We start from the raw sequence: 8,808 nt of genomic DNA, 5'->3' as shown, positions 1-8,808 counted from the left end.
CGGTTCATCACATTTATTTTAAGGAGATAATCATTTGTTTCCATTAACTACTGTTCTGAGCATGGATGGAGAAAACAGCAAAACACGCTGGGTAGCTGTTGTCACAATGGACAGTGCTAAGCTTCTGAATATTGCTCTAGATATACTAGTATATAAAGTTTGATAAAAATGCTCTTTGGATGCATTAAAGTTTATTAAATTATAGTTAAAGTAAAGGGCCCTTTTTTAAGCTTGGCTCAGAAAATTGATAGATTTTTAATTTTTTTATCTCTGATAAATAAAGTTTATAATAATGTCATGATCCCTTCAATTTAACGTGCTACAGGAAATCATTGTGATATTTCAAAGATATAATTAATGGCACATGATGATGATCGGAGTTGGATGTTGTTGCCTCGGTCATCAGTTGAGTGGCAAGCAGGTCTGGACAAATTTATTGATACTATTTTCGAAGGCACCTATGCATCAGAAACTGCACCATGTCCATGTTCAAGGTGTTGTGGAGTCGTGTACAAAAGAAAATCCGAGGTTCAAATGGACTTGCTAACTAAAGGGTTTGATGAGAACTTTGTCAAAGAGAAAGGTAACGCTGGCATATTTTTGAATGATGATAGGGATCTGAATGTAGGCCCACCAGATGATGCATCATCCGCCAACAAAGTTTATCACAGACATCTCCCAGTATATACTAATCTTAAAACATGGTACAAAAGACTTAGTCAAGCTCCATTCTTGATCTTCCTTAGTAATTGTTCCTTATGCATAGATCCAAAGTTAATTTATGCTATAGATGAGAGTGTATATACTTGGGTGTACAAAAGACTTAGTAAATAAGGAATGACTTAGGAATCTTTTGCTCTTAACTAATCTCCTGCCTAGCCATACTACATTTATGAGTATCTATTTCTATCTCTAGATTACTATCAATGCCTTACACTTATCATTTATTTATCATTTGACTTACCCCTAGCTATAGCATGAGAGTTAATGATCTTGTCATAAGTATACATATTTGACAATATCTCTATGCCAACCCCATAGCTCCTCCCTGTGGATAAAATATAAATAACGATACCTGGTATACTCCTGGGTGAAATGCTACAGTGGTATATTATCTGTGCACTTGCGGATTACTTAATACCTGATATACCACTATGTGAAAAAAGTTTATCACAGACATCTCCCAGTATATACTAATCTTAAAACATGGCTTAGCGAAGCAAAGGTCTCACCTACAGTTGTGCAGCAATCTTCCCCTTACCAATCTTCAGATCATTCCTCACGACCAGCACCTACAACCAAAGAACCAACAAACATAACAATTTTGGCCTGTAAGAACTTAAGAAGTATGATGGTTGATGAAAATTCTTTATTCAATATGTAAGGAAGCTTACATTAATGATTTTCGGCATAATACAATTGGAGGAGCAATGGCAGCAAATATGAAAAAGCCGATGTGGAGTGGTGTAGAACCAAAGATACACAAAGTAATTAGACCTGTCATAGGATTTCAATGTCAAGAATGCAGAAGTTATGCCTTGATCTAGAAATCACCAGGTATAACAAAGGAAAAAACATCCAAAGCTGAAACCACTGTCAGTTCTGTTAAACATGTTGGCAGATAATTAGTACAAACCCACTAGTACTGCCAGAAAACATAAAGCACAAGGTCTATCAAGTCATTTAAAGCTAACAAATCTATCAGGTCGATGTAGAGCTAGGCATACAAATTTAAGCAATATAGGTGAGAATGATGTACTAATAATCAACCTCCATATATACAAACAAAATATTACATTTTTCTGACTACACAATCTGTAATACATGAATTTAGACATGTTCCAAAGGAAAGGCCACTTAATACACGAATTTAATACACAACATGAGAATGATGTACCAATTTAATACATGTTTCAAAAGAAAGGCCATTTAATACACGAATTTATTATCCAAACCAGAGCTACACAAGCTGTAATTTCACCTTACATGTTAAATGTTTTTCTGACTACAGCACAAATAAGCTAAACAATTTTCCCTCATCTCAAACTACAGCACAAACAAAAAGCAAAAGATTAAGAAGGGAACTACAACACAAAGAAAAGGCTATAGAGCAAACCTTCTGTTAACAGAAGCATCAGAAGCACTATCTCTGATCCTAGAAGTACAGAAACAGAGAACAGATATCAGAGCAAACCTCAGTACAAAGCAAATACATTGAGATGATAATGTGGCTTTATTTTGCAGAAACTGGACAGCTCCAACTCAATATCATCGACATGGGTATGAGAAACTGAAATTCTTAGCTAAGTGTTACTGATCTAAATTCATTTACAGGCAACACATGTAATAGGCATTTTTATACTGTTCAACGAGCATAAGCAGAGTATGAAGTATTAGATGCAGTAACCAAGCAAGTTCATCAGGTTCTTATGGTTCACTCTGGACAGAACAGATACCTGAAACAGGAGTGGTTAATGTTCAGTAAGATGAGACACACACAGTGAAAAACTAGTTGACTTGACTGTAGCTTTGCACATTGCATAATAACCTTGTTCTTAAATTGCTCCTCAGACCTGTCGGTCCAATCTTTGGCAATTTCTTGTAGTTAAAGAATTAATATTTTGGACACATGTTGGCAATTTCTTGTATCTTTTTTAAATATAAATCTAAATGCTAATAATAGTTGTCATGGTCTGCAATTCAACAAACGTCCAAGATAAAATGTGTGAGGTTATTTTTCTACTTTTTTCTAAAACTCTTGCAGCTTCCTTAGTTAAATCACACTCAGCGACAATTAGTTTTGTCAATGGACCGTGTAGGAGGCAACTTAAGTCATACGATTCAGCATTAATCCCATCCCATAGGCCACAGCTGGGTGTTCGAGTCACTAAACGCTCATAATAAAATAATAAAGAAATCCTTCACCATGAGGAAGTTAACTGCTACGAAACAAATCCATACACGCACGAAGAAAACAAAGGGCCAAGAAAGGGGAGAGGCGCTCACCTGCCACTGGAGCTGCAGGTACCGCACCAACGGCCAAGACACGGCGGCGGCGCCACTGATGCCATTGGTCCCGCCGCAGGACACGGCGATGCCCCCTTCTAGCCCGCAGACCTGCAATCAGAGACCACAAGCTCAAGCACGACCACTCTCACCTGTGCACCGTGGCCCCCTTCTAGCCCGCAGCCATGGAACAAGCCGATGCTGACGCCGGGCCGTTGCCGTCGCCAATGGGAAAGAGGCGCCGCCAGGCCGGATCCGCTGCTACCGAGGAAAAGGGCCGCCGCCGAGCGCGCGCCTGTACCGGATCCGCCCGCTCGTTGACTCGAATCGCCGGCCCCGTACAACGCTAACACTTACCGGCGAGAGCGCCTTGGAGCACGAGCGCTCGTCGTCGCCTCGCGGGGTGTTGAACAGGGTTGATTCCCCTCGCGATTGCTGCAGCTGCGGCGCGATCGAGAGCAATGGCAACGAGCCGGCGGCGCGATGGAGGACCGACCCTTGTATTCTTGCTGCGATTTGGCTTTGCTTCGCGCTGGTGCTCCCATCCCGCACGCGCCCTTTTTTTTCCCACGGCCAGATTTTTGCCGCCAAATGTTGCCGCGCTCGCGAGAGGCCAAATCCTCGCGCTTCGCACGTCACTAGTAGACACAACATTTTTCATGAAATTAATCTAATTTTATACATGCTTTATCTAAGAATTTATAATATTAAGTGCTTATCTATTTTGGTAAATTCACATACATGTATAACACTTAAATAGTTAAATGCATTTATATATCACTTAAGCATATTATATGTCTTATAAGTCTTATCTATTTTGGTAAATTCACGTACATATATATGACACTTGAACTTGTAAATTCACTTAAAAATATACATGATATTTGTTAAGCCCACCTAAACATAAACGATGCTTGAACCTATGTATTATATTGACTTCATATATGACACTTAAACTAGAAAGGTTAACTTAAACATACATGATACTTAAAATTATTACTAGGACCGAGATACATGTGTCACATAAATGTTTAAGTTACATTCCCTGCCCGTGAAGCAAGAGACTGAGAGCCACCTATGACATGGAGGACTAAGAGCCACCTAGTGACATGGTGACGAAGCAAGAGACAAACTCTAGTGGTTGTGTGGTGACTTTGATCGAAGGGTTGTGAGGGGCTCTTGTGCTCATCCCACGGGAGGCTCACGAAGAGTAACTTTAATTGAATCATGAAAAGGTTCTTGGTGATCCACCGGCTTCACTCCAGCGCCCACATCATAGTGGTTGCACTATTCACCTCCCGTCTAGCCATTCACAGATTCTTTCAAGGTTTCAAAAATTTGGGAAATAGTTCACTATTTTCTATAGTTTGAATGAATTTCTCCATGCCAAATGAAACAAATTCTAAATCGAAGTGTGCGTTTCCCTAGTTACATTGAATAAATCACATAAAAAATATATTGGGTTTATATGGTCCATTCAATCGTTTGTGGTGGAGATAGATGAAAGAAATCAATTGATGTGCATGGATAATTCAACCTTTTTATCTTTGGATTACCACAAAATTTAATAATACCTAAGAGCATCTCCAAGAGTTCCCTAAATCCCTTTCTAATCCTTGGTTTTTAGCAAGACGAGAAAAAACCCCTCTCCAACAACTCCTAATCCATCCTCCTAATCTTTTAGAACTTGGGAAAAGTCACCCTGTTCCGCGTAAACTTACGCGCTTCCGAGTCACGCGTATCTTCTCTCCCCGCGCTTGTTTGTCGGCCAATCTAAAGGTGGAAGGGCGTAGAAAGAATAAAGAGTAGGAAAGGAGTTCCTGATGCAAATGTACAAGAGAGAAAGAATATATAAAAGTGGTTAGGATAATTTAGAAATAGTATATGATTCCTGAAATTATTTTCTCTATTTTAGGAGTGGATTATTAGAAACTCTTGGAGATGGCATTCTTTATTCCTTCCAATACTTTTTTAGGAGTTGTAATACTGGTATAAGAAATCTAAAAATTTACATGGAATCATATTTTGGCTATATATGCTTGCCATAAAAATTGCAAATAACTTTAATAAAAGGAGCCTATAAATCATTCACAAAATAAATACACCTCAAACATAAGTCGCTGTAACTCAAGTCATACTTTGAAGTTTGCACATCTCACATGAAACTTGAACTCATATGTACCTCAAATTTTGACAAAACCTTATGTTTATCACAAGTTACGGAAATAAGAGGTTCCGGAAATTTTGGAAATAGTCCACTATTTTCTATAATTTCAATGAATTTTTACGTGTCAATTGAAATAAATTGTAAATTAAACTATGTGTACCCCTAATAAAATTGAAAATCTTACATAAAAATATATTTGGGCTCACATGAACTATGTACCCCGTAATTCGAAAAACGAATTGTGTATATGCAAAAGCACTGGCCCGCCGAAAACTCACGAAAAAGCAGCAAAAATCTAAAAAGGCAATGCCTAAAAGACCTAGATTATATGGTCTGTATTATTTTTATATGTGTCAGTGTGGAGCAAACTCACAGAAAATTCAAACACCCAAACTTAAAAAATTCAACGAGCCAGGCGCGGTGGCCCAAAACCACAACGCGCGGGCACGTCAAGCACCAGAAGATGGCCCAAATAAAAGCACTGTCATCGCGATCTACAACTTTGGTTTTGGTAATTTCTTTATCAGAGTTCGTTCGAACAATTTAAAAGATTGAATTTCAAAATATTTAAACTCCAAAAAGAATAGGGTTACTTAACTAGTTGCTTGAAGAAGGAAAAAAATAATTCCCAACATCCACAATAAAAAATTATACGAGATTACAAAATTCCAATCGAAATACATCCCACTGGCACCGAGAACCCGCGCCAAATGAGCCCAAAATTACGATTCCCGCGTGTCAGGTCCATGTCATACCACCGCCTTATAATAACCCTAAAATACCTCCAACCGATTCACTTTCTCGCCCTGCGCTCCCCCGCTCCTGGCGGCGGCTCGCCCAGTCCGTCATCCACCATCCGCATTGTCTCCAGCAACCACCTCCCCTTGAGTGCCGCGGGTTGGTCGCCGCCTGCTCGGCCACCGCCTGTGCACTCGCGGAGCCTCGCGCCTGCCCGCCGCCCGTCGCCCGGCCGCCGGCCGCCCCCACCGCGTCTGCGCGGAAGGCGCCCCGCCGCCGGCGGACTAAGCACGCGCGGATCGAGCCTCGTGCCTGCCACTGCCCGTTGCTCGGCCACCGGTCGCCCCCACTGCGGCCTCCGCTCGGCAGGCGCCCCGAGCTCCTCCCGTCCTCCTCCGCTCAACCACAGCGCCCGGCAAGCCCCCAGACTCCTCCGTTCGAGAGGCGACCCCAGCTCGCCTCCCCGGCCGGCGACTTAGGCTCCCCCCACGCCTCCTCCCCACGAACTTCGCGCCAGGTCGGCCTTGGACTCCTCCGCACTGCCACTAGCTCGCGCAGACCCTCTGCTTCTCAGGTTTGCCACCGATCTCCAGTTCGGCGTGGTTGAGGATGGTCTGCAGGCTGCAGATCTCAGATTCGTAGGTTTGCCCCAATCTCCTTCCATTGTTCTAGATTATTTCAATTTAAAAAGATTCTCTACATGATGTTGCTCTTAACAGCATTGTTATTTATCGTGGTTGATGCATATTCCAGTACTGGACCATATCACCAATTTTTATTTTCTATTTGTATACGTCGATGTTGTAAGCGTCAAATTTATGTGAGTTTAATCTTTTGTTCTATGGAACAAAATTATTTTTCATTTGGTCTTTGCTTAAGTACTATCATTTTGGCCTCACCGTCGTTTATCAAATTATTTCATATGACATATTAATGCGCTGACAGTTTTATGCAGCCAGTAACTTGAAAAGGCTGTCTGAGCCAAGGAACTTCTCATCAGGACAGGTCACAGTGGCAGCATAACCCATTTGGACAGGGCATCAAGCTTTCCCCTGATCCTTGATTTGAACACAGATCGTTTAATTCATAGGAATACAGATTGAATCAAATCAATTGTCAGTGCCTGATTGTGGTGGATTTGGTCAGATGACCCTTCTCGTGAGTCATCATCGCTGTATGCTATGAACTTGCTTTACTCTTGGGTCATAGTGTTGCTTCAGCTAGTAATTTTTTCTTTTACCTTGAAGTAAAAGTTTAGTTTCAAAATTTTAATCTTATTTTAGACGATTATTTCCTTAAGTTTGTGTGCAGTCTTAAAATTAAAATTAGCTAGCCTCTTTCATATATATGAAAATAGCTTCTTCCATCAACTAAAAATAGGAGAGTTCATGCTTTTATCTTGCCCGCTTGTCTTATCAGTCGTACTTTTTCAGTGAAGGAACAATGTTTTTCTCTCACAACAAATCAGCGAACAATACTTTTCAGCTTGTCTTTTCAGCGAAGTGAATAGGGTTATATTGGTTCTGAAACTTTGAGGTAATAAAATAAGATAGGTTTAAGTTGTTATTATCATTTATCATATTTGTGTGTTACTTGAATGTAGTATGCCAATAAGCACCCTCTCATGCAGAGGCTGGGGGCGGTTGTCCGACTATTCATGAAGCAAGCATGGCTAATAGCCAGTACTCGTTATTCAGAGTTCAAAATGACTTTGATTGTTCTCTAATTAGTAGTTGCAACTCAATGCATGCTGGTCCTCTACTTTATTGGATACATAGATATATCAAACAGCTCAAATTGCAATGTTTGAACTTATTGAATTAGATGAAGCACAATTTTTTGTTACTCAGATATAGAAACAAGCTCGATTTAAAATGTCAGAACTGACTACTCAAATGCTTGTCCTTTTGTGCTTGTACAGATAGATGCTCTATGCTACCTCCCCTACTTGTATTTGTTTTTCACACAGTCGCTTCTTCGGACACACCAGGCATAAAGGAAACTTGTAGCGGTCTACAATAGCAAACTTTGAGGAGCTGAAAAAGGTAAAAGAAAATTCTTGTTGATCTTTCTGTCCGCATGCATTCGACCTTTTTATACCTTTTCCAATGTGTGTGTATATATATATTCTGTCACATAATCCTTTGCAAGAACTGAAATGGATTGGCGTGCCATCAACATAATATGTTTAGTTAGAAATTCATGGGTTGGATTGGTTCATAGCAGCTGATGAATAAAACAAGAAATTAGAAAAAGAAGATGGTAATAACTACAATATGTTATCAGACAACCTTGTGCACAGTTCTTATAATGTCAAAATGTCTTTTTGTGCTGTATTTCATCATTAATGATTTGTATGCGGCTCCCAGCAGGAGGTGCTGTTCATTGAGTACTTGCTGTAGTACTAGGCTTTGTAATTTTTAGTTCTACTTTTGCTTAATTAAATTGACAACACTCATTCCATTTTGCTTAATTCTACTTTTGCTTAATTACAACCATATTCTATCCAAATCTTCATCTCTTTACATTTGTGCAAAAATTAGTAAACTTAATATTGTTCTAATATCCCAATCATATTCTTTTGGCAGTAGGTGGACAAGGTTTCAGTGGGAGGCTCATAATCAAGCGAGGACATAGCCTGAGGAGATGACATGTTGGGCTGCTAGGAATTTCTCAAGTGCTGCATAGATGTTAGGAAGTTTGTAAAAAGTTGTCAAATAATGAGTTAATTGTACACTCGTTTATGATTTTAGCTACTATTTCATGGGTTTGGCAACATATTGAATAATTAATAATAATTAATATATGCTGGGTGCAATTGCTTTTGATATGGTTTATTGATTTGCAATGATGATTTATTAAACCAAAATTAAATGTTACTAGCGTTGCAATAAAAG

General features: G+C 39.8%; 1 long non-coding RNA gene across 1 annotated transcript; it reads left to right on the top strand.

Moving 5' to 3' along the window:
* Nucleotides 1–5,994: 5,994 nt before the first annotated feature.
* LOC136529188 (uncharacterized) lies at nucleotides 5,995–8,679 on the top strand. Its single transcript, XR_010777223.1, has 3 exons — nucleotides 5,995–7,069; nucleotides 7,833–7,956; nucleotides 8,500–8,679. It is a non-coding gene; the product is annotated as an uncharacterized lncRNA (long non-coding RNA).
* Nucleotides 8,680–8,808: the final 129 nt, after the last annotated feature.

Source organism: Miscanthus floridulus, chromosome 19, assembly GCF_019320115.1.
Source record: "Miscanthus floridulus cultivar M001 chromosome 19, ASM1932011v1, whole genome shotgun sequence".
In the NCBI taxonomy this organism is placed as follows: Eukaryota; Viridiplantae; Streptophyta; class Magnoliopsida; order Poales; family Poaceae; genus Miscanthus; species Miscanthus floridulus.
This window is presented reverse-complemented; position numbering and strand designations above follow the sequence as displayed.